Below are 14393 nucleotides of genomic sequence, written 5' to 3'. Positions count from 1 at the left end.
CCTGATGGCAAGAGGCAAACAGGAGAACCTAAGCAGCAGAAACCAAGACTACTTGACATCATCAGAGCACCAAAGAAAATACTGGATATCCAAACACACTGGAAAAACAAGATTTAGATTTACAATCACATTTTATGATGATGATGGAGGACTTAAAGAAGGACATGAAGAAATACAGGACAACACAAGTAAATAGATAGAAGCCTTTAAAGAGGAAGCACAAAATCACTTAAAAATTACAGGAAAACACAACCAAACAGGAAAAAGAATTTTGAACAAAACCATCCAGGAGTTAAAAATGGAAATAGAAACAATAAAGAAAGCACAAAAGGAGACAACCCTGGAGATAGAAAACCTAGAGAAGAGATCAAGAGTCAGAGATGCAATCATTACAAATAGAATACAAGGGACAAAAGAAAGAATCTCAGGGGCAGAAGATATGATAGAAAACATCAACACAACTGTCTAAGATAAAACACAAAATGCTCCTATCCCACAACATCCAGAAAATCCAGGACACAATGAGAAGATCAAACCGAAGAATAATAGATATAGAAAAGAGTAAAGATGCCCAACTTAAAGTGCCAGTAAATATATTCAACAAAATTATATAAGAAAACTTCCCTAACCTAAAGAAAGAGATGCCCATAAACATATAAGAAGCCTACAGAACTAAAACAGATTGGGACAGAAAAGGTATTCCTCCCATCTCATAATGGTCACAACCCAAATGCACAAAATAAACACAGAATATTAAAAGCAGTAAGGGAAAAAAGTCAAGTGACATATAAAGCAGACCTACAAGAATTGCACCAGACTTCTCACCAGAAACTATGAAAGCCATACAGACCCTAAGAGAAGACAAACACCAGCCCAGGTTACTATATCCAGCAAAACTCTAAGTTAACATATATGGAGAAACCAAGATATTCCACGACAAAACCAAATTTACACGATATCTTTCTACAAATCCAGCCTTACAAAGGGTAATACATGGAAAAGCCCAACACAAAGAGGGGGACTACTCAGTAGAAAAAGCAAGAAAGTAATCTTCTTGCAAAGAAACCCAAAGAAGAGAGACACACAAACATAACTCCACCTCTAACAATGAAAATAACAGGAAGCAACAATTACCATCTCTCAAAATCAATGAGCTCAATTCTCCAATAAAAAGACACAGACTAACAGTCAGGATGCATAAAGAGGACCCGGATTTTTGCTACATGCAGAAAATACACATGAGATACAAAGACAGACACTACCTCAAAGTAAAAGGCTGGAAAACAACTTTCCATGCAAATGGTCAGAAGAAACAAGCTGAAGTAGCCACTTTAATATTGAATAAAATTGAGTTTCAACCAAAAGTCATCAAAAAAGATAAGGAAGGACACGTCATATTCATGAAAGGAAAAAGACCACCAAGATGAATTAACAAAGACACACGCTCCACTATCTTCATAGCAGCCTTATTTATAATAGCCAGAAGCTGGAAAGAACTGAGATGCCCTTCAACAGAGGAATGGATACAGAAAATGTGGTACATCTACACAATGGAATATTACTCAGCTATCAAAAACAATGGCTTTATGAAATTCGTAGGCAAATGGATGGAACTGGAAAATATCATCCTGAGTGAGGTAACCCAATCACAGAAAAATACACATGGTATGCACTCATTGATAAGTGGCTATTAACCCAAATGCTTGAATTACCCTAGATGCATAGAACACATGAAACTCAAGAAGGATGACCAAAATGGGTATGCTTCACTTCTTCTTTAAAAGGGGAACTAGAATACCCTTGGGAGGGAAAAGGGAAGCAAAGTTTAGAACAGAGACTGAAGGATCACCTATTCAGAGCCTGCCCCACATGTGGCCCATACATATACAGCCCAGCAAACTAGATAAGATGGATGAAGCAAAGAAGTTCAGGCCGACAGGAACCGGATGTAGTTCTCTCCTGAGAGACACAGTCAGCATACAGCAGGCGAATGCCATCATTAAACCACTGAACTGAGAATGGGACCCCCGTTGAAGAAATCTTAGAAAGGACTGAAAGAGCTTGAAGGGGCTTGAAATCCCATATGAACAACAATGCCAACCAACCAGAACTTCCAGGACTAAGCCACTATCCAAAGACTATACATGGACTGACCCTTGGATCCAACCTCCTAGGTAGCAATGAATAGCCTAGTAAGAGCACCAGTGGAAGGGGAAGCCCTTGGTCCTGCCAAGACTGAACCCCCAGTGAACGTGATTGTTGGGGGGGTGGTAATGGGGGGAGGATGGGGAGGGGAACATCTATAGTGAAGGGGAGGGGGAGGGGTTGAGGGATGTTGGCCGGGAAACTGGGAAGGGGAAATAAAAAAAAAAGATAAGGAAGAACACGTCATATTCATGAAAGGAAAAAGCCCACCAAGATGAATTCTCAATCTTGAATATCTATGGTCCAAATGCAAGGGTACCTACACTCCTAAAAGAAACCTTTCTAAAACTCAAATCACACATTGCACATCACACAATAAGAGTAGGAAATTTCAACTGCCCACTCTCATTAACAGACAGATCATGGAAATAGAAATTAAAGAGACATACAAAAACTAATAGCATTATGAACTAAGTGGATTTAACAGATATTTATAGAACATTCCAACCTAATACAGAAGGATATACCTTCTTCTCAGGACCTCATGGTACCTTCTCCAAAACTGGCACAATCAGTCACAAAACAGGCCTCAAAAGATACAGGAAAATAGAAGTAATCCCATGCATCCTACCAGATCAATCATGGACTAAAGCTGGTCTTCAATAACAATAATGACAGAATGCCCACATATACATTGAAGTTGAACAATGCTCTACTCAATGAAAACTGGATCAAGGAAGAAATAAAGAAAGAAATTAACTTCTTAGAATTTAATAAAAATGAAGATACAACATACCCAAACTTATAAGACAAAATGTAAGCAGTGCTAAGAGGGAAACTCATAGCTCTGGGTGCCTGCAAAAAGAAAAAGGCGAGGGCAAACATCAGCAGCTTAACACCTAAGTGCTCTAGAAGAAAAAGAAACAAACATACCCAAGAGGAGTAGAAGGCAGGAAATAATCAAAATCAGGACTGAAATCAAGCAAGTAGAACCAAAAATGACTATAAAAAAACCCAACAAAACCAGGAGCTGGTTCTTTGAGAAAATCAACAAGATAGATAAACCCTTAGCCAGATTAAGCAGAGAGTACAGAGAGGGTATCCAAATTAACAAAATCAGGAATGAAAAGGGAGACATAACAACAAAATCTGAGGAAATTCAAAATATCATCAGATACTACTACAAAAGCCATATTAAACAAAAATGAAAAATCTGGAGGAAATGGACAATTCCTAAACAAATACCAGGTACCAAAGTTAAATCATGAACAGAAAAACAACCCCATAACTCCTAAAGAAATTGAAGAGTTATTAAAAGTCTCCCAACCAAAAAGAGCCCGGGACCAGAATGGTTTAGTGCACAATTCTATCAGAACTTCATAGAATACTCATACCAATACTGTCCAAATTATCCCACAAATATAAACAGTCAGAGCACTACCAAATTCCTTCTATGAAGCCACCATTGTACTTATACCAAAACCACACAAATACACAACAAAGAAAGAAAAGTTCAAACCTATTTCCCTTATGAATATTGACACAAAAATACTCAAATTCTTGCAAACAAAATCCTAGAACACTTCAAACATCATCCATCATGTTCATGTAGGCTTCATTCCAGGGATGAAGGGATGGTTCAATATACAGAAATCTATCAACATAATCTACTATCTAAACAAACTCAAAGATAAAAACCACATGATCATGTCATTAGATGCTAAGAAAGCATTTGACAATATTCAACACCCCTTCATGATAAAAGTTCTGGAAAACTCAGGAATTCAAGGGTCATACCTAACATAGTAAAAGCAATATACAGCAAACCAGTAGCTAACATCAAATAAAATGGAGAGAAACTTGAAACAACCCCATTAAAATAGGGATAAGACAAAGCTGCCCACTCTCTCCATACTCATTCAATATAGTACTCTAAGTCCTAGCCAGAGCAATCAGACAATGAAAGGAGGTGAAAGGGATACAAATTGGAAAATAAGAAGTCAAAATATCACTATTTTCAGATGATATGAAAATACATTTAAGTGACCCCAAGAGTTCCACCTGAGAATTCCTAATCCTGATAAACACTTCAGCAAAGTGGCCGGGTATAAAATTAACTCAAACAAATCAGTAGCCTTCCTATACTCAAAGGATAAATAGGCTGAGAAAGGAAATTAGGGAAATAATACACTTCACAATCATCCCAAATAATATAAAATACCTCAGTGTGACTTTAACAAAGCAAGAGAAAGATCTGTATGACGAGAACTTCAAATCTCTGAAGAAAAAAATTGAAAAAGATCTCAGAAGATGGAAAGACCTCCCATACTCATGGATTGGCAGGATTAATTTAGTAAAATGGCCATTTTGCCAAAAGCAATTTACAGATTCAATGCAATCACCATAAAAATTCCAACTCAATTCTTCATAGAGACAGAAAGAGCAACTTTCAAATTCATTTGGAATGACAAAAATCACAGGATAGCGAAAACTATACTCAACAATAAAAGAACTTCTGGAGGAATCACCATCCCTGGCCTGAAGCAGTATTACAGAGCAATAATGATTTTAAAAATATATATGGCATTGGTACAGAGAAGAGGCAGGTAGATCAGAGGAACAAAACAGAAGACCAAGAAATGAACTGACATACCTATGGTCACTTGATCTTTGACAAATGAGCTAAGACCATCCAATGGAAAAAAAAGATAGCATTTTCAACAAATGGTGCTGGTTCAACTGGAGGTTAGCATGTAGAAGAATGCAAATTGATCCATTCATACCACCCTGTACAAACCTTATGTCTAAGTGGATCAAAGACATCTACATCGAACCACATACACTAAACCTAATAGAAGAAAAACTGGGAAATAGTCTTGAACACATGGGCATTAGGGAAAATTTCCTGAACAAAACACCAATGGCTTATGCTCTAAGAACAAGAATCGACAAATGGGACCTCATAAAACTGCAAAGCTTCTGTAACGCAAAGGACACTGTCATTAGGACAAAACGGCAACCAACAGATTGGAAAAAGAACTTTACCAATCCTATATCAGACACAGGGCTAATATCCAAAGTATACCAAGAACTCAAGAAGTTGGACTCCAGATAGCCAAATAACCCAATCAAATATGGGGTGGAGAGCTAAACAAAGAATTCTCAGCTGAGTGATACTGAATGGCTGAAAAGCACCTAAAGAAATATTGAACATCCTTAGTCATCAGGGAAATGCAAATCAAAACACCCCTGTGATTCCACCTGAAACCAGTGAGAATGGCTAAGATAAATACTCAGGTGACAGCAGATGCTGGCAAGGATGTGGAGAATGAAGAACACTCTTTCACTGTTGGTGGGATTTCAAACTGGTTCAACCACTCTGGAAATCAGTCTGGAGGTTCCTCAGAAAATTGGACATTGCACTACCTGAGGAACCAGTTATACATCTCCTGGGCATATACCCAAAAGATGCTCCAACATACAACAATGAAACATGCTCCACTATGTTCATTGCAGCCCCATTTATAATAGCCAGAAGCTGGAAAGAACCCACATGCCCAACAGAGGAATCGATACAGAAAGTGTAGTACATCTACACAATGGAGTACTACTCAGCTCTCAACACAGTGATTTTCTGAAGTTAATAGGCAAATGGAATGAACTAGAAAATATCATCCTGAGAGAGGTAACCCAATCACAGAAAAAAGACACATGGTATGCACTCACTGATAAGTGGATATTAGCCCAAAAGCTCAAATTACCCAAGATGCAATTCACAGACCACAGGAAGCTCAAGAAGAAGGATGACCAAAATGTGGAAGCTTCACTCCTTCTTAAAATGGGGAACAAAAATATCCAAAGGAGGGGATATGGAGGCAAAGTTTAGAGCAGAGACTGAAGGAACAGCCATTCAGAGCCTGCCCCACGTGTGTGTGTGTGTGTGTGTGTGTGTGTGTGTGTGTGTGTGTGTGTGTGTACACACACATACACATACACATACATATACACATACACATACACATACACATACATACATACAAACACACACACACACACACACACACACACACACACACACACACACACACACATATATATATATATATATATGCCAAAACTAGGTAAGATTGATTAAGCTAAGAAGTACATGATGACTGGAACCAGATATAGATCTCTCCTGAGAGACATAACCACAGCATATGAAATACAGATGTGAACATTAGCAACAAACCACTGAACTCAAAATGGGATGTCCTATGCAGGAATTAGAGAAACGATTGAAAGAGCTGAAGGGGCTTGCAACCCCATAAGAATAACAATGCCCACCAACCAGAGCTCCCAGAAACTAAACCGTTACACAAATATTGTACATGTACTGACCCAGGCTCCAACTGCATATGTAGCCAAGGATAGCCTTGTTGGGCACTAATGGAAAGAGAAGCCCTTGGTCTTGCCAAGGTTGAACCCCCAGTGCAGGGGAATGTCGGGGCACGGGGTGTGGTGGTAAAGGTGGGATGATGGGGATAGAAACACATTATGGGGAGGGGGAGGTGATGGGGGATTATGGACAGGAAACCCAGAAAGGAAATAACGTTTGAAATATAAATAAGGAAATATGTCTCCCAAAAAATGATTTATATAAAAAAAAACAACATAAAAAAAACCGATTGTAAGATTGTTATAAGTTAAATGCATACCATAGTTTAACCACTCTAGAACTATGAAATATATATATATATCCATATTTATTATAAACTATACTTAATGTTTTTATGATTTATATATATATATATGTGTATATATATGTATACATATAAACCCTCAAGTTACAAAACAGTTCTGAGCAATGCATACAAATATAAATTTAAAGTTTTTCTTCTGAAAATATTCAGAATATTATTTTCTCTTGTTAGACTCTGTGATAGCAAATTTGACTCCTAGATATAATAGTGATTTCTTCACAGCTTTTTTTTTTATTAACTTGAGTATGTCTTATTTACATTTTGAGTGTTATTCCCTTTCCCGGTATCCGGGCAAACATCCCCCTAATCTCTCCCCTCCCCTTCTTTATGGGTGTTCCCCTCCCCATCCTCCCCCTACTGCCGCCCTCCCCCCAAAAATCACATTCACTGTGGGTTCAGTCTTAGCAGCACCAAGGGCTTCCCCTTACACTGGTGATCTTACTAGGATATTCAATGCTACCTATGAGGTCAGAGTCCAGGGTCAGTCCATGTATAGTCTTTAGGTAGTGGCTGAGTCCCTGGAAGCTCTGGTTGCTTGACATTGTTGTTCATAAGGGGTCTCAAGCCCCTTCAAGCTTTTCAGTTCTTTCTCTGATTCCTTCAATGGGGGTCCTGTTCTCAGTTCAGTGGTTTGCTGCTGGCATTCGCCTCTGTATTTGCTGTATTCTGGCTGTGTATCTCAGGAGAGATCTACATCCGGCTCCTGTCTGCCTGCACTTCTTTGCTTCATCCATCTTGTCTAATTGTGTGGCTGTATATTTATGGGCCACATGTGGGGCAGGCTCTGAATAGGTGTTCCTTCTGTGTCTGTTTTAGTCTGTGCCTCTCTATTCCCTGCCAAGGGTATTCTTTTTCCCCTTTTAAAGAAGAAGTGAAGCATTCACATTTTGATCATCCATCTTGAGTTTCATGTGTTCTAGGCATCTAGGGTAATTCAAGCATTTGGGCTAATAGCCACTTATCAATGAGTGCATAACATGTGTGTTTTTCTGTGATTGGGTCACCTCACTCAGGATGATATTTTCCAGTTCCAACCATTTGCCTACGAATTTCATGAAGTCATTGTTTTTCATAGCTGAGTAATATTCCATTGTGTAGATGTACCACATTTTCTGTATCCATTCCTCTGTTGAAGGGCATCTGGGTTCTTTTCAGTTTCTGGCTATTATAAATAAGGCTGCTATGAACATAGTGGAGCACGTGTCTTTTTTTATATGTTGGGGCATCTTTTGGGTATATGCCCAGGAGAGGTATAGCTGGATCCTCAGGCAGTTCAATATCCAATTTTCTGAGGAATCTCCAGACTGATTTCCAGAATAGTTGTACCAGTTTGCAATCCCACCAACAATGGGGGAGTGTTCCTCTTTCTCCACATCCTCGCCAGCATTTGCTGTCACCTGAGTTTTTGATCTTAGCCATTCTCACTGGTTCTTCACAGATTTTTAAACATGTATGTTGTGTATCATTGTCTAAAATTTTATTAATTTAATCACACACATATATATATGAATATCAATTACATTCAGAGAAATAATGTTAATTATATGTTAAGCACTTAGAAAATTTAATAATGTAAACATCTACTTTACACTTGTCACTAAAGTTTAAATGAGGAATGGTCTATGCTGTCTCATCTCAACAATCAAGTCACTGGAGCATAAATTATGAGAGTGAGCATCAGCGAACATGGCTTGGATAATACATGAAACTTAGGTTTCTTACAGTGATGTGGTATTTCAATCATTTTTCAAAGTTAAATTTGGAAATTTTATTTAAAAAATTTGGCACACAGTAATTGATTAACCAATACAAAATGGTAATCCTTAAGAAAGGAAATAGAAGTGACTTCATACACAGTAAGCAGGTTGTTCTTATGTATTTAAGAATATGTATTCATATTATGAAAAAAGAGTTCCTGAATTTGAAAGACTGAGAAGGTATATATGGGTGAATTTGAAAGGAACATAGAGAAGGGAAAAAATGATACAAATTACTCTAAATTATCAACATAAAAAGCTTAGGAACTACAAAGTGGCATTTTAATGTGTAGTGAATAATATATAAATGTTTATAAACATAACTCCATTCTGTGGAACAATATTATAATATAACTGAGAGCTATAAATTAATAAAGTTTAAAAATTGCAGTAATACTATACTAGAAAATTGTGTTAGAACTGTTTAGGAAAGCGATTTTAATTGCATGAGTAAAAATTACATAAATAGTTTAATAATGTTATGAAAAACAAATGATCAAAGACAGAGAGACACAACCATGTTAAGTACGCCACTGAAATCTTATACTTTATTATATTACTTGGCCTTAAATATACCTCTTGTTTACAGGCAACATCATTTCATGTATCTGTGAAAAAACACCATCTTCCTTGCCATGTTCATAAAGGCTTGCCTGACTTGTTGATTTCTCAGGCTATAAATGAAGGGGTTAAGCATGGGGGCTACTGAGGTATTTAGTATGGCAACTCCCTTGGTCAATGATGCTCTATATACAGCTTAGGGTTTAATGTACATAAAAATGCAGCTTCCATAAGAGATGGAGATGACAATCATGTGGGAAGCACATGTGGAAAAGGTCTTTGACCTCTGACTAGCAGAAGGAATCTCCACAATTGTTCTGATGATGTATGTGTAGGACAGGAATATTAACACTAAAGTGAACATTAGGATAAAGACATCACAAGAAAACCCCTTCCTCTCCAGGAATCTTGAATCTGAATAGGAAAGTTGAAGCAGGGGGAAATAATAACAGGCATAGTGATCAATGATATTGGGCCCACAATAATCAAGCTGTAGGACCAACATGAGTGCGGGGAAGATGACTAGGAAAGAAACCAGCCAGCAAGCAAACACCAGCATTGTGCAGACCTTCTGACTCATGATGGTCAGGAAATGCAGAGGCTTGCAGATGACAGTGTAATGGTCATAGGACATGACAGCTAGAAGGTAAAATTCAATTTCTCCAAATAGAATAAGAAAAAGTAACCGTGTTTTGCAGTTGATGAAGGAATTGGTTTTATCCCCTGAGATAATGGAGCTCAAGAAGTTTGGTATGATGGCAGTTGTGAAGGATATTTCTAAAACAGACAAATTCTTGAGAAAGAAATGCATGGGGGTCTGGAGGTGAGAATCCAGCAATGTGAGAGTGATGATGGTCAGGTTCCCTGTGATGCTGAGTGTGTAGGTGTTGGAAAGAAAAATGAATATCACAACCTGGAGCTTAGGGTCATCTGACAATCCCAGAAGAATAAACTCTGTGGTTTCTGTTTGGTTGCTTATTCTGCAGTTACTTTTTATTCCTTCTGCCAAATCTGGATGCAAAGCCAGAAAGAATCAAGTAGAATTGATGATTCACGAAAGCCAAAACAAGGGGCTGCTACATTGTTCAAGAAGTATGCTGTTTCCATCTTTAAGGTAAATTTAAATCTTTTAAATACTAGTGATTCTTTAATTACCTTTCTTTGAACAACTCCACATTCAAGTCAGTTTGAAAAACAGTTTCATATCAAAAATATAATGCAATGCCTCTCATGTCAATGAGCAAAGACATTATAGAAAGTGTTTAGTTGGGGATGTGGAGAGAAAAGTTCTCTAAGACATTCCAGTAGTGATATTTAACTTGGTACATCTAGTATGAGAATAAAATAGAGGTTCCCCAAATAGGACTTAAGGACTTAGCATACATTCTTGTGGTCCTGTTCCAAGGTTTATATCCAATTGATGCTATCAAAAACTTGTTTTTAGTTTTCATATAAAGTGGGATGATCTAGCAACTGATATACAACCAGGAAATATTAAGGCTGCCCTATGATCAATCTGAACACCTTACTAGCCTGAAAATAGGTTAACCCTGTTTGCTTCATTTTCTTTTCTTGTAAATATACAGTTTCTTCTGCAGACAAGTCACTACTAAAGAACAATTTTCAGTTATGCATATTAATATATGTTAGACACTTGAAAATTATGTGTCATATATATGTATGTGTGTATGCATGATTCTGAGTACATGTAGCTCAGTGTAATGACACCCAAATCACCTTTTCTTACTCCTTTTTCCCATGACATTAGCAGTAACACTTGCTGTTCACATACATAAAACCTTATATTCATGCATGTCAATATTTTCCACCTAGACTATGCTATCAATTCACATAAGTCCTATCTGACTTAGTGCATTCAGAGAAGGACAAGATTTCATTATCAATACTATTTTATTATATTTTTTCTCAGTGTAATGTTGGCTGAAAGGAGAATTGACCAGTTAATATTGGCTTTTATTTAATCACTTTTTGACATCATTCTCTACTTTAGGCTATACTGTGCATGTGCATTATTTAGGATATTATCTTTGCATAATGATGTGTTTTCTCAATTATTTACTGTATTCAGAGTCCATAAGCACTTGTTTCAAAATCTCTATTTTGAAATTTTTTCAAGTGAAATGTATGTAAGGAAATCTGAAATATATATCTATACATACATAGTTTCATACATACATATGTATATACATACATACATACATATATACAAACAATTTTAAAAAACTGTGAAATATTATTTGGCTTACTTTACTGTTTTTAGTAGCATTATGCTGAGTAGACCTGAGTTTGGATTTGATCAAAATTATATGCTAATTCTTAAATCTTTAGCTAAAATTACCTTATCATCAAATAGATAAGATTTGATTGCAATCTCTAGGTGATATTCTCGCACTAAAATAATGATATTAAGACTCATATTTTAAAATAGACACTAAAGTTAAAATAGATACAAATGACTTCATATACATATATTTTTTTCATGTCAGCCCAATGTTCTCCCATGGCATAGAATATTTTCAAATAAAATAAATTCTTAGTTGGGCATTGTCCACATGTGATTATATTTGAGCTGCTATGGAACTGGAAGAGCTGACTTTTACATACTGACTTATTTTTTTTAATTTTCCATATGCTGTAGCTCTTTTAAGTCCTATTAAAGTTAGTGTATTTTATTCTTTAAACATAAATTTTAGTTATTTAAATCATAATGTGAGAAGAGTACTATAAGTATGTTTTAAATAATCATAACACGGAAATTTCTGATTTATTGACTGATTTATTGTTCCTAAAACTGTAAAAGTAACATGCTAAAATTTGAAATGACTGAGAAACTTGCCCATTTTATGCCTTAATTCTAAAATGTATATTTGTTGATGAATAAAATTCTTTTTCAAATTAAAGCTATATAAATACACATTAGATTAGTACGATTTTGGATGTGAAAATCCACCAATACATTATATTTCATCCACTTTTAAAGTTATATCTACGTTTCTTCTTATATGTCCTTTGATTTTAACATTTAACATTTACAGGTAACAATGTAATAAAGATACTTCTAACTCTCAAGAGACAGGAGTTCCCAAGGAATGCAGAGGTCTGGGGGGGTGGGGACATCCTTGTGGAGACATGGAGGCCAGGAGGAATTAAGGCATGTGTAAGTGTCAGGGGTTGGACTGGGAGGGAATAAAATCTGGACTGTAAAAATAAGATTATATAACTTTTTAAGGAAAGGAAATAAGATTGTGTCCAAGCATTTAATTCGTCTCTTTAGGTTCAGAATGTTAAATGATTTAGGTTATTTATTTAATTAAAGATCTATTTAATATTTGCTTATTTATTTATTTATTTAGTTTGAATATGAGTGCTCTGCCTGCTTGTATATCTGCATTCCAGAGAAAGCATCAGACCTCATTAAAGAAGGTTGTGAGCTGCCATGTGGCTGCTTTGAATTAAACTAAGGATCTTTAGAAGAGCAGCCAATGCTCTTAACCACAGAGCCATCACTCCAGGACACAGGATAGGTTATAACATCTCATTTTCTTCCACTCATTTCACCAAAATTACTTCTTACTTACTTTATAAATACTCTGAACAATTCAAAATAAAAGTGAACGATGATAATATTTGTTCAATTTTTTGAATGCAATTAATTTTATGGGTTTTCACTATGAAAATATCTTCAAATCACGATTTTCCCAAGTCTCTCTAATTATGAAAAACCATGCCTCTTACAGTAAAACTAGGTAAAGTATGGGTGATTTATATAATACTCATAGGAAAAAACTATATTGAAAGTTAAATTAGATGGAAAGGTTAAAGAATGCTCTTTTGAGAGATACATAAGGGAGATTGACTAATTGCATTTTATTTTTGGTATGTTTGTTTGAATATGTTAGTAATATTACATGATGCCATGGATGATCAACTTTCTCTATGAGACATTGTCTTTGGAAGACCACCGTTTTCTCAACTTTCCCCAAATTTATCTATTTTTTTCTTCAGTCAAACCTCATTAAGTAGAAGGTTTTCAACAAATTACACAAAACACATCTCCAAATACATTTTATTGATCACACTGTCCTCATTCTTTACACATTCAAATTTATAGAGTCATTCATAATGTTTGTGATTGGAAGATAGGAAAGGATAATTATTTAATTTGAAGTGCGAGTTATATCTAGCTCTGCCTCAAGTTTTCAATTGGAAAATAAAACACTCTATATACACGGAGTTGGATAGTGAAGAAGTGAGGATTGGGGTAAGGGGAAAGAGTTTGATCAAAATGTATTATGAACAAAAGATTTAAATATCCAAATAACTAAACAACAAATCATAAAAGTAATCTTATATCAGTATACTCTTATTGTATGTTCTGAAACATGCCACATAGATTCATTTGAGATTTTTTTTTCATTTGTCTTTATCAGACTCCTCAGAATTCACTGAATGGGTGATTAGACTTATTTTTCACTAACCCCCCCCCTTTTTTTTTTACTTTTTTACACTTATGTGGTTTTCTTTCCAGGAAAATATGAATAGAATAGATTAATTAGCTTAATAATAGTGAAGGATCAACCTTTAACATTGAAGGATATGTATGTATGTGTGTGTGTGTGTGTGTGTGTGTGTGTGTGTGTGTGTAAACTAAGTTGAATCTAATACAAAATCTCACATCCATAACTGCCTTTGAAAATAATGCTCTAGAAAAACATGAATTGAACTGTAAGGATAACTTACAAAGAAATGTTAGAAAAATAATAACTAATACATCATGACAGACAGTTTAAGGTATATACTAATAAACTGTAGATTCATTTAAAATGAATGAATTCTCATTTTGACAGCATATTCATAGTAGTAATAATTTATTAAGGGGCCTGTTCATTTCAGTCATCAAACATATGTATATTTTTTTCATTTAGTCATGCTAAAATATTTGTAGAACTTTCAATCTTATTCTCAAGGAGCATTGAGGTTCAGATTAGGCAACTTTCATTCATTTATGAAAATGTCAAATGTCAGATTTCAACAGATATCTTACAGTTAAATCAGATATCTGCAATTAAAGAATGTTTCTTCAAAAGAGCATGAAATACCTGTCAAAAATAAAATGAGGGACGACAGCAGCGGCGGCCCAGCAGGCTAGAAGCGCGGGTCCGCCGCC

General features: G+C 35.8%; 1 pseudogene; it reads right to left on the bottom strand.

Moving 5' to 3' along the window:
- On the bottom strand, positions 9240-10184 carry Olr928-ps (olfactory receptor pseudogene 928; annotated as a pseudogene).

This window comes from Rattus norvegicus, chromosome 7 (assembly GCF_036323735.1).
Source record: "Rattus norvegicus strain BN/NHsdMcwi chromosome 7, GRCr8, whole genome shotgun sequence".
NCBI classification, from domain to species: Eukaryota; Metazoa; Chordata; class Mammalia; order Rodentia; family Muridae; genus Rattus; species Rattus norvegicus.
This window is presented reverse-complemented; position numbering and strand designations above follow the sequence as displayed.